Source organism: Serinus canaria, chromosome 2 (genome assembly GCF_022539315.1).
Source record: "Serinus canaria isolate serCan28SL12 chromosome 2, serCan2020, whole genome shotgun sequence".
Lineage (NCBI taxonomy): Eukaryota > Metazoa > Chordata > Aves > Passeriformes > Fringillidae > Serinus > Serinus canaria.
In genome coordinates this window covers 48,601,459-48,614,343 of record NC_066315.1, presented here as the reverse complement: position 1 = coordinate 48,614,343, position 12,885 = coordinate 48,601,459, and the positions used below count along the sequence as shown (strand labels likewise).

Genomic DNA, 12,885 nt, shown 5'->3' with positions numbered 1-12,885 from the left:
TGCTTCTGTCTCCTTTCAGGTTATTGTAGTAGAGGGCATTGTCCCAGATGCATGGTTGTTCACAGACATGCATTTCCAGCAGCTGAATTGCTGGATCTGCTCTAAATGATCTATGGAAATTACATTTGGCATTGTAAAGCTATAATTTTACTGCATATTTTAATAGCCACCTAGCAAAGAGGTAAATGCCCTTTTCTCGGCTGGGTGCAGGATGAATGCCTGGATGTATTCAATTGGGTAAAACGAGGCCCGGGTTTTAAATGCATAGCAGCGGTTTCATGTATCATGTATCGGAAACGCGTGTGCTGGTGAATTGCCTGTTTCCCTCTGCCTTGATGGTGTGCAGCAAGGCACTGAAGGAAACATCATCAAGCCAGATCCTAGATAGAGACATGCTGGGCAGGGGAGGGGGAGAGGATCATGTGCCCCATTTTTAGTGGCTCATTGCTACCACCCAAAATTTGCTGCAGTCTTTTTTTTTTTTTTTTTTTTTTTCAATTTTTTTTCCCCTTTCAGGAGCTCGGCTGATCAGCCTGAAGGCTGTCAGGTTGCACCAGCAAAAATAATAATTAAAACCACCCCCCCAGAGCTTTCACTTAAAGATGTCCTCTGGAGCCAAGGCCCATTTCCTTCCTTCTTTATATTTCTTGGGGGGTCGTGTGTCGCGGGCGACAGGGAGTGGGTGGGAGCAAATAACAAGGAATCGGAGGTGATTAACGAGCTTTCTCCTTATTAGCCCCGCTCGGGTGCTTTGTCTCTCTGCTCCTGGCTGAGGATGGGCTGACGGGGGAGGGCTTGAGGGAGGGGGGGAAACAATGTGACTGGAGGGGTCGGCGTGCGGGAAGCCACAGGCGGCGGACGGGCGGACAGACAGAGCCGCCCCACACAGAGACAGACAGAGCGGCCCGGGCGGGCATCTCGGGCCGTGCGCGGGGCTGGGTGGGACGAGGGGGAGCAGCGCAATGGCGCCGGGGCCAGCGGATGCTGTGCGGCAGCCGGGGCAGCGGCAGCCGGGGCAGCGGCGCTGAGCGCAACGAGCGCGGAGCCGGCGAGCGGCGGAGCCGAAGCGCGGCGCTGCCTGCGGTCCGGGGCGCACCACGCTGCGTGGGCGGGGAGAGAGAGAAAGACAGAGGGAGAGACTCGCAGACAGACAGTACAGCCCGGGAGCGCGGCAGATAAAGGACGGAGGAGAGGGAGAGAGGAGCGAGCCAGAAGGGGATCCAGGCAGGCGCCGAGAGCGGACGGGCAGAGGCGGGCGGAGCGGCGGACCGGGCCAGGACAGGACAGGACAGGAGGCGGCCGGCGGGTCGGGCGGTGCTGCCGCGGCCACCGCGCTCGGCCAGCAGCGCGGCGCGGCGGCGGATCTCCTCCCGCGGCGGAGGCGGAGGAAGAGACCATGTCTTTCAGGAAGACAGTCACTGTACTGTAACAGCAGCGTATCTGCAGCAAAATAAACAAACCGGCCAACCAAAAATACCAAACAAACAAAAATAGCCCGAGCCGCCAAGACGCTGGGGGCAGATCCCGTTTGCAGGCAAGGTAAAAAAAAAAAAAAAAAAAAAAAAAAAAAAGAAAGAAAGAAAAAAAAAAAGGAACGAAAAAAACCAAAAACAAAGCCCAAGGAAGCCAAAGCAGAATCTGTCGACATTTGTGTGGCGTGATGTTCTTTGTTGTCACGATTTTTTTCTTGTCTATTTTTTTTTTCTTCTAGCATGTGTTTTCTGTCATTTCGTTGGAGTCATTCGCCCCATCCCCCCTCCACCCCCCCGCCACCCCTCCCCGTGATCTTTTAATTTTTGAGGTCAGGGCGGCTGGAGCATGTGGAGTGGAGAGAGGGAAACAGGAGCTGTGTATGGAACCGAGGCTTGCCTTTATTGCGTGCGAGGGGCAATTATTAATAGCGGCTGCAGGATTCCGGCTCTAAGATGTGGTATTTACTAGAGGGGGAGGGAAGAGAAAAGGAAAAAAGGGTGTCGCTTGTAGCGCGATGGGGCAGGATGCTATCGGTACTGGAGCCGGAGCCTCGCACGGGACTGCGGAGCGGCAGCGTAGCGGTGGTGACAGCCAGGTAGGGCGGGAAGGGCTCGGCGCGGTGGCGGGGCCGCCTGCCCCGCGGAGGGCGGCGGCTTCCCAAAGTTTCGGCCGCCCGGCGGTCATCGCCAGAGGCGCTGCCGGTGGGAGCGCAGGCGGGTCGGGGTCGGGCGCGGAGGTGAGGTGGCCGGGGGCCGGGCTGGGGCAGGGGGGACGAGCGCCAGGGAGAGGGGTGTCTGCGGGGGGTGATCGCCCTCCTCCTAGCCGTCATTTTAGCTAAAATGGATCAAACTCTTAAGAAAATCTCAACTTTTACTCTCTGATTTGTGAACGGCATCGCGGGATCCGCTTTCAAAGCCGTGTCTGCTGGAGGGCAAACCTGGGCTGCTTGGACTAGCATTGTTCTTAAGGGTGGCGATGTGAGGGCAACAGATTTACTTGATGCTTCCTCGGCATCTCTTTTTGCCTGCAGTGGAGGAGGATCACAGTCCAGGTGTTACAGCCGTATTGTTAGGTGTCCCGTTTTCACAAAAAGCAGTTCATGTTGCTCCGCTTGTTGTATTCTGCCTACTTGTCTGTGCGTCTCAAACGATATCGTTTGTACATCTAACCCCGGCTTGCTCATCTAGCGCAGCCATTGCGCAGCCTTGTTTAATTGCTGTTATTTATTTTGCCTTCATTCACCGCCTCAGCCAGCGGGGGGAACACGCTCGGATTCCGGGTGCCTTTTTACGTGCTAGGTGTGTCTCTGCGCTTCCAGGTGTGTGCGGTTTTGCTTAAAACTCATCCCGCCGCCCTGTGACATCGCTGTAAATGTGCCGGGAGGGGGAAACAAAAGCATTAGAGAGCCACACAAGTGTCTGCGTATCACCTGTTTGACTTCTCTGCCGTTGCAATGCTGAGCCAGATGCATGCCCGGTGCGCGTTCTTCTAAATGGCACATGCACATTTTAGGCAAGTACAAACAATTGAAGCTGAGGGTGATGGGGAGGGGGTAAAAAAAAAAAAACAACCGAACCAAAACCGTACTGTAAACTGATCTGCAACTTTTTCAATCGCATAATTTAACTGCACGCTGATTTTGTTTTAGCAGTCGTCGTCACGGATCGAGGCAAGTTTGTGTGCGCAATTGGGCTTGCAAATTGCTAATCTCGCACTGACTTTGCCTCTCAGCTCCCAGCTGGGCATGGTTACCTTGAGAGCTGTGGTATCAGCACTGTCAGAGCATGCTCCGGTGGGGAGATCGGGTGTGTTCTATTTTTAATACTATTTAATGAAGATGCTTCTCACTCTGCAATATACGAAGCATAATGGAAGAGCAGAGCGATGATTGGTTATGGATACTGGAAAAGGAAAAATGCAAAGGTAAAAACGGAAATCCCTCAAATATTTCTATTACATTAATGAAAGAAAATGCAGCTGTGCAGAAAGGGGATTGATTAGCTCATTTTAAGCTGAAGAGTTTTGTGGTGTCTAGGATGCTTTTTTTTTTTTTAAGTTCTTTTAAAAAGTTGCATGGAGCAAACTGGATAGATTATTTTGTGCTATTGGTAAATCTTATTCTATGTGGCCATGTTTAAGTTGAAGAATATGCCATTTTACGTATTTTTTTTTTAATAGTGAAGTATCTTAAAGTTGAGGAGTGCTAAGGAACATCGTAAATATTTAATTTTTATCTTGTGATAACCAGTTTGAATATTAGCTGTATTTACATGCTTATTGGTAGCCTCCTAAAGCGCGAGTTTTGAGTTTTTATTCCTTGCAGTTGAAAGTTAATTCAGTTGATATTAAAAATCATTGTTGCATGCAATGTTCACAGAATGCAAGCGGCTGTAAATCTCCTGTGAAGTATAAAGGAAAATACCTGTAGATAACTACAGAGTATACCACTTGGCAAGAACCATGGAGATACTTTTGAAAACTGCCCTGTTATGTTTAGTGTACTTGTAGTCAGAAATGTGTTTATTAGCTATTTGAAAGAATACACACACTTAGAATAATGTAGAGAAACTCGCCTCGATTAAAGATGACGTCTGTAAAACAATTTTATTTTCTCTCTGTTGTCTGCAGTTTTACAGGATGGTGGTCTAAGAAACAGCTGAGTACCCCTCCTGCAAAATCCTTTTTCCAAGCAATTATTTCTCTCTGCTATGTGCTAGACATTTTGACTGCCCCTGGGCTAAGTGTGCAAGAGAGGATTGCTCAGACGAGTGTTGCACCACATCGTACCCATGAAGGAAAAATTACATAATGGTGATAGAGGAAATGCAAAGAGGTTTTTAACACAGGTGTAATTGTAGTTCTCAGAGAGGGAGAAAACAGTGCAAAAGTAACTTCGAAACTTCATTCTGTCGAAGGAAAACTGGGGGCCAAATTATGTTTTCCTGATGATGCTGCTTTTCTTGTGGACTTTACTAGGGTTATTTGCATGATTACAGTAACTAGCTTTGGCTTGAGAAATCCCTGTTATTTAACAGAATTTCAGGGAGTACATGAAAGAAACCTAAGAAGTTTTAAAATCTGCTGTGTTCTTGACTTCCTCACAGGTCATGATTTTGAATAAGTAACTTTAAACTTGGAATGAATAGGGGGGAGGAAAAGTGTACTAATTCTAGGATGGCTTACTTACAGTCTGTCTTGTGTCCTGTAGGCATTGGTCTCACTGCAGTCAGTGGGAGCTTTAAAATTGGCTCCATGGTTTAATCAGTGCTGAAGACGGACACTGGGACAAATTTTCAGCAGCTGTAAATTGATGTAGTTTCTTTGGTCTTAAGAACAGTGTAGACTTGCACCAGCTGATGGTAACATCTCTCTGCTTATAACATACAAGATCTGTAACTTGCATTGAATGGTATTACCAATTTTGTTGGCATGAATTTCAGAGTAGAAAAATTATTTTGGCAGACTGGCAAATGCTTGTTTATAGGGACTACTTACGAATGAGCGGCTTGATCCTGTGAGTGCTCCCAGCCTAATTTCCTTGCCAAGTTTTAAAGCTACATGTGTGTAAGCTACATGATTATTTAAAGGAAATACTATTCATGTTAAGTAATGGCTTTTCAAAAATATCTTTACAGATTGGGCATTTGAGAAGTAATGTAACTACCATGCAATAAAGTTGCAAACTCCAGTTGTCCCCTGCTTGTTCATTTATTAGATTTGAAGTTCTGTATTAATGTTCTTAGCAGGTAGTAAGTCAAGGAAATGGGTCCCCTTTTCTTCTAGAAGATTGAAACATTCATCAAACAAGTAATACGTGGCAAAGACTCTGTACGTTCCAATCGAGAGCACTTGGTTCTGAAGATTTAAAATAGTGTGTATGATTATCTGTGTGGTAACATGCATTTCTAGGATACATTCTATTTTGATGACAAATTGCAATCCAGGTAAGTTAGATTTTCCCTAATTCAAGTTGGGTGAATGGAATTGCAGATAAATTATGCAAACCATGTGAGGTCATGCATCTAGTTCTTGACAGTCATCAAGTGAGACCTATTCTGGTCTCCAGGCTTGTAACTGGGTCACCCCTCGATTGTAAGTTTCCCTGATTAATTGCTGGTGTTTGTTTTGTTTTCTAATTTTTCTACTTGATACATGAAATACTGATTTTCAAAAACATGTAGATGTAAATAAGCTTATATGTTTGTTTGTAACTATCAAAGTATTTATTTTTACAGAGCAATTTAATGTTAAGCCCTTCTAACAAGGAAGTAATTTCAGAACAAGGGCAAATAATGACTCCTCTCTGGTTTGTTTGTTTTGGTTTTTTTTAAAAAATAAATTTAATCTGCCTATAAATTTGTGTAGACGTACTGCTTGCTGATCTTGGACAGAATAAGTTTTTCTTAAGAAGGAGGCTTAAAACCAAATCAGAGGAACAGCTGCTATGGCTTGCATGAGTATGCTGATGTTCTCACACACACAGTTTATTAGAGAAATGAAAAAGACAATACACTACAAAGCTACAATACTTTCAGTTTTAATTAAAACGATTTTTTTTAGTAAGTAACATCTGTGATGGATTCTAGTTAATTCCTTATTTGTCACTGAAGGTCCAGATTGCTTAGGTCCACAGCTGCTTAGATGTTTGAAGTGACTCTAGTTTTAGGCTTCATGTTTTCTCACATGTTGGTTTTACAGTAGGCAGTTGTATGATTGGGTAAATTGAATTTCCTTAGCTTTTCTTAGTTTATGAGAACACATAAATAATCTTCATTAATGCTTAATGTGTGACATAGACAATCGAAAGTTAGGAATTGGATTGATTCCAGGGGAGGAGCCCTGGAGCTCTCTGTCACCTTTCAGGAAAATACCCCAAACAAACACTTCCATAATGTCCTGCCACAGCTGCCCTTTTCTGCCTGGTAGTAATCTTGCTGGTATTTACTACTTCTTCCTTTTTCACTGTGGTTGTTTCCAGGCTTTCAGGTAATCCACCACCAGTACACTTCTTTTTGGTTCCTTGGAAAAAGTTGTTGTGGAAATGGTCTCCTTTCATTCAAATGTACAATTTTTTAGTTATGTGGTGGGATCTTTAAAGTGTGTTTGATCATTCAAGAGTCCTAAATAGGTAATGAGCTGTTACATGAAAATGATGCATCACTTTTTTTGTTCTTTTTTTCCCCGGCTATTTCACGTATATTCCCTGTTACTGAGAGGAAAAAGCAGACTAAATACAGAGAGAAATACATAAACAAGAAGTAAACAAAATTGCTTTTTACAAGACTGGGTTCATGATGACAGTTTACATGAACTAACTGCAGCTGTGGTAAACATGGTCAAAAGAAACCCTAAGTAGGTTGTTGGGTTGGTGCTGAAGGAAGATGCGAAGTGTGAGAGAGTGATAATGTCATATATCATGACTAAGCTGAAATGCAGAAGGCATAGTTAGGCAGTGACAGCTGGAAATTTGAAATTTGTGATTTGGATATCCAATGACTTTATGAAGCAGGGGTTTTAGAGTACTTTCTAGTTACTGGCAGTGTGTGGAGGCAGTAACCATGTAAGGCTGTTTTTAGGGCAGACATTCACATAGCATATGCTGAAGTATGTAAGGTGAGCAGTGCATTTTTATAAGAGAGAGAAAATTTTCACGGGGAAATTAGGACACTTAGGGATCAGGTCAGATGTCGCAGATTACAAAGAGTAGGACCATGAGAAAGCAAAGTCCTATAAAAGTGTTTTTGTAATTAAATGATTTCTGAAATGTTCATAATTTTGTCTTGGACAATACTATAATTTATTTATGAGCTGTTTATACAGCGCTTGTGTTAAAATTCTAGAAGCTTGGTAACAACTTCCAGTTGATAAAACTGCCTTTTTCCAAAACTGGATGCCTTCAAGTCAAGGGAAAACTTAAATGGTTGGCAGGATGGAGTGACAAAAAATAGCGATTAAGAAAAACCCCAACAAATACTCCCACACCTTCTGCCCCACAATTAAATGCTCTGGGTTTTGATTTCTCAAAGTTTTTGTCTTCTGTTTGCAATCTATGCTAAAACATGAAAAGTAAATATATACAAATCGCCTCCTTTGAAGCTTGTGTTTATCCCAATTTTTACAGCCATGCTGCAATAATTGTTATTGGATTCATAAAATCATCAGAGCCAGTTTTATGTTTGATTTGAACTCTGTCATGAAATGCATGCCTGAACAGCTAATAATTTCGTGAATAATGAATCCTGTTGCAGTATTTGTATTTTTATTGCCTCATGAATTGAAGTTTTCTGGGCTTTCAATATCGAAAATATTTTGTTAAGTTTTCATTATTAAATATCAATCAGAATGTGCTGCTTTTCTTCACAGGGAGTGCATGCATCTTGGGTTTGGTGACCTGCAGAGCTTCTTGTGGTGTAATGCTTTTTTTATTGTGAAGAGAGTTATCACAATTTGCTCCTGTGTAAAGAGGGATGGCAGGGCTTCTCAGTAGATTAAAGCAAATGAAGATAAACTGCAGTGATTAGAAGCATTTTAGAAATACAATTAAATTATTATTCATTAGTGTGAAGTGTTCCACTAAATATTTGATTCAATTTGATTCAACTTTGAGAAGTTTTGCTGAGGAGCAAACTTCAGTGGTGAAACTTCATGTGACACAGGTACAGCATGATGTTCTTCTGAAGATTATCCCTACTTTCTGCTTTTTGGGTGTTTGTGCCATTGAACTTTATTTGAAGTGCCTGAAAGTAAATCATAAATTGTGGTAGTACAAACTATACCTTGAGGTTTTTCCATTTTCAAGTGACTGTTCTGTTTCTAAATACATTGCCATTGGCATAACATCTAGAACAGTTTAAATGAGGCTGCTTAATACATTGTAAAGTATTTGTCATGGAGTCAGAAATGTTTATGGTGTCATAAAATCTTTTAGGGAAACACATCAAATGAATTGGTCCACACTAAAGGCTCACTACAGATTTTAATGTAAGCTCAGGAAATGTCTGATAGCTTTATAATTTGTGTACTTTATAATCCATGAAATCCGAAGTGAGAAGGTCTGAATTTCATGCTTTCAGGTTTTGTTCCTTTAGGAAAAATTCAGAGTTTTCTTCTACAAAATATATAAAAAAAGGGAAATTCTGACTATTGATCTATAAAAAAAGCCTAATGAGTGACTCAGGGCACCCTAAAGTGCCATATTTCATAATGCGTGCTACTGTTAGTATCTGGAAATGCTAATGAAACTATGTTTGATCTATGTATGATTTCTGGGTAAGCTTTAACTCATCAAAAATGAGCTTCAGTTGAAAAACATAATGTATTTACTAGCTTTGTGTGTCTCAATACTCTTTTCCGCTACCGTGTAGCAGTCTGTTCTGCAACTGAGCTGCAAAATGGAGTGAACTCTAGTGACAAGAGCTATGTCAAGCAGCATAAGAATCCTGTTAGGTACGGAAGACAATGAATTATTACTGAGGGATAATGCAACTTTTGTTTAATCTTTGTACTGTTGAAAATGACTGCATCTGAAAGAAGTCCTTGAATGACCTGCTTCTTAAAGTAGCCCTCTCAAAATTGGTGGCTGAGATAAGGGAGTGGTGGGGTGAGGGTGTAGTGGAGGATTAGTGCTAGTAGTATTGCTTTTGATGTGAAGTCAGTTTAAGGGGCATCAGAAGTAGGATGACAGCAAAAGGAAATAGAACTTTCAGGACATATTCCCTGAAGATTAAGTAACTGGAATTTTGGATAATACAGAGCAAATACATAGATGCGTAGCTTCTTTTCAGTATAATTTGTCTTCTGATTTTTTAAAAAATAAAACTACTTATGCTTGTTTTGTCATGCCTATCTTTGTGTAGAGGATCAGGACTATTCCTCTGCAATCACACCTAATATCACTAAATCTGAGGTTACAGGGGTTGTAAATGGTACGTCTCCTGATTTTTGCTGTTTCAGAATTGCTTCTCTCTGCCACCTATCTGGCAGGAGAGAAAGGAAGATAACAGAATTGTTGCCAAGGTCTGAGGGCAGCTCCGTGGTAGTGTGGGCTAAAATGGGACTTCATAGCTTGGCTTAATGTCAGTGAAAGAAATTGGTGGGTGAGTCTTCGGGAGATATGCAAGATCATGGATTCTGTGGTATGTAGCCAGTTCTTTGAAAACAATTTGGTTTCTATCCTTGGTACCTCTTCTCTTGGCATGGCAGTACCTCCTAAGTTAGTCAGGTATTTGCTGAAATAGTGTAATGTGCCCTGTGACTACATAAATCCCCACCTTTCCATAAAGGGCTTTCTGTTGATGGGGGAGGATTGGTAGGAAAGAGCAAATTGAGAGACAGATCTTGATGCAGCACTCCTGTGGGCGTGCTGCCGGTAGCTGTGTAGGCATGGTCTGTGGTTCCACAGACACCATGTCCACTCGCTCTTGGTTGTTTGGGTTTCCGCAATGCGGGAGGAAGATGCGGCAGGCACCTTCCTCTCTCAAAGCCCATGTATTTCTTTGATGTGTTTGTTACTCCTCAGGGTTTGTTGTTTTTTGGTTTTTTTTCTTTCCAGGAAGTAGACCAGAGAACATAATTTGTACTCATGAAGGCTAATTACAATTTTTCCCTTACATATCTTGGAGAGCTGTGTGTTCAAAGAACTGCTGCTAACTATTTTCTGTGCTACAGTTATGCTCAATGTCCAGGCAGTGAGTGCCGAAATGTAGGTACTTTTGGCACCTGTTCCTGTTCATGCTTGTCGTACACTTGTGTCTTTATTAATGTTGTCAGGCACGTCAAAGCCATCTGTAATAAAACTGCATCAGGAGAAAAGCATGTCAGAAAATGTGACAGTAAAATATTGATGCTTCTAAATGAAACTTTTTAATTGATTAAACAGCACAATTTCAATATGTGGAAAAATGAAATCAGTTCTAATTATTTCAGGACTTTGAGAGCAACTCCAGTGAGTCCTGAGTCTTTGGCTTGCCTATAAAATGACAGCAGACTGAGCAATTTAGTGGTATATTATGAGAAAATTCTATGGCATGGGAATGCGTTTGCTAGTTTTGCATTGACTGAGATCATAACAAAAGAGGATCATAAGTGACCCTCATATATCTGGTGCATAGTTAAATATTCTCCTGGAATCTGTCATTTATTACCCATACTCCATAGTTGGAATGAGGCTGGCATATGATATAACATACCAGTGGTCCTTGGAACATGAGCTGCATGTATGAGCAATTTCAATGTCTATTCACTTCCAGACAGATGATTTTAGTAAAAGAAATTCAGGGGCTCCATTCCTGACCTAAGATGGTTTATTTTGGAACCAGTAAATTGACATATTATTGTGTTATAAAATCCAAAAAAATTGAGATAATTTCAAGTAGCTTTGCCACCTCAGCAGAGAAAATAAAAAATATGGAGGGTAGCTAATGTTATATTCTTTTGTCAAAGCTGAGTGTGTGAAGTAAAGCATAATGAAGTTAGGAGACTTACTATGTCCCTAGGTGTAACATAAACAAGGGATTTTCCTAAAAATTGGTCCATAGCCCTGATTTGAAGCTTGCTGGAAGTGCAGGAAGATAAATATTGGAGGAATTAACCACAGTCCCAATGTAAACTCTTTTCTTGTTCTGCTTCTTGACGCATGAATTTCAAGCAATCGCTGTCACGGATGTTTCTGCCTCTTTTTTGGCTGTTTTGACACTTTCATCAGTTGTCTCTGTTCTCCTCCATATACTCTCTGGCCATTCTTCGTACTTTGCCCCTTATGAAAACTTTGTTAAACTGACCCGTCTGTCTTTTCTTGGGTTTTCATCATTTATTCACATTTTCCAGCTTTTTTTTTTTTTTTTTTGCTTGCCTTGTTCTATGTCAGGTATTTGCCCCTGATTGAAAGAGTTGAAACCTTTGATTTAATAGTCATATAGTACTGAAGTTTTTAAAACAGCCTTTCTTGGTAGATTTTTAGACATTTAGTTTATAATAAGCATATTATATAAAACATGCTATCATTATTAAGAATATACCAGTTCCCAAATCTCCTGGATTTTGTTCTGGTCTCTCTTTAGGCAAGAGTGCCACCAGGTCTGAGTGCATTTGTGAAACAAAAAGTTTTATGGTAAAAGCCAATAGACCCTGTGCTTTTGAGCTTCATGTATGGAGCCTCTGTTGGTATATTTGAGTCCCTTTGGGCCTCCATCCAAATTCAGTAAGCTCCATAGAATTGTGTGTGTTTCATGCTCCTGGAAAATGTTGTGTCCTGTACTCTCTATCTATTTATTTAGATTATTTTGGTTTTCTGGGATTAGCAGTATTTTCAATAAATTTTTCTCTGTTACCTAGAAAATAAAGTGTGGTGGGAATGACCCAGAGTAAATACCTTTAAGTGTTTTTGTTGTCAAAGACTTATGTGTTGGCTCTCCGACCTTTCAGATGGACTTCTCTCTATGTTGTGAGCACCATAGCACCTAGAACAGTATGTTGGATGCAGTTTACTCTGTTCCTGTGGGTTGTAAAATGAAAGAAGGAGAAAATTACCAGAGTTCTTACATATGGAGAATTATTTGTATTTCATGTCTGTAGAATTGTTGAATGAGCTTGGAAACTTCACCAAAGGGTATATATTCTTCTTGTACCTCTGATTATCATGATGTCATGGCCATGGATCCTGGTCAAAACTGGAGGAAACTGATTGATTGTAGAGATTGTTACCAACTGAGGCAACTAGCTGCCCACATTTGAGGACCTATACTAAACACATGATCCATATATATTTTTATGAAATGCATATATAGTAGCTCCTTCTAAAGACAGAAATAAAGGAACTGTTGGCTGAAATTTCTCACTCATGTGTTTGAAGGAACATGGTTTGCTGCCATCATCTGAAAGCTGAAATTTATTTTCTCATATTTTGTTTCTTTTTTCTTGCTGCTGAGATATAGCAGGAGAATTGCCTGTATTCAGCTGCCAATTATGGATTTAATTCAGTTACTTGTTTTTCAGTAATCTGATTGCCATTAGTGCCTAGTTCACTATTTGCTCACAGTACTTTGTCAGTTTATTATGCAAGTAACATTCTGAAATGAAACCAAATAAAGAAATGATGGCAGCACTCTGACCAGATGATGTACAGAAGTTTTGAACTGATTTTTTGGTTTTTTTAGTGGGTTAATCTCCAGACTGGTGGACAGTCAACTGAGTTATCTCTCAAGTAGCATGTATTGAAGAAATCTCTTACTTTTCAAACACAGAATTGTGTTGTATGGAGTCCTTCCATTTTTAAGAGGGATGTCATGTTAATAAGCTGTTTATTCCGCAAATAATGGTGCTTATGCTTTTCTCAATGTCCTTGGTGTTAATTTAATTCTTGAATTCAATTATTTGCCAAGGAGATGATTTGTGATTTTTTAAATGTATGCGTGC

At 41.3% G+C, this 12,885-nt stretch overlaps 1 protein-coding gene across 23 annotated transcripts in view; it reads left to right on the top strand.

Moving 5' to 3' along the window:
* The window catches only part of ARPP21 (cAMP regulated phosphoprotein 21), a 197,049-nt gene that overhangs the window by 55,946 nt on the left and 128,218 nt on the right, over window positions 1-12,885 (top strand). For 13 of the 23 annotated variants that reach the window (XM_050971333.1, XM_050971337.1, XM_050971344.1 and 10 more), the window contains exon 1: window positions 1,806-2,068. The exons of 1 other annotated variant lie outside the window; for it this stretch is intronic. The gene's annotated coding sequence lies outside the window, so the exon portion shown is untranslated. Of the gene's footprint in view, window positions 1-1,323; window positions 1,540-1,805; window positions 2,069-2,091; window positions 2,210-2,388; window positions 3,397-12,885 lie in introns of those variants that run through there. 9 more of the 23 variants (XM_050971350.1, XM_050971346.1, XM_050971349.1 and 6 more) reach the window with 5 other exon arrangements.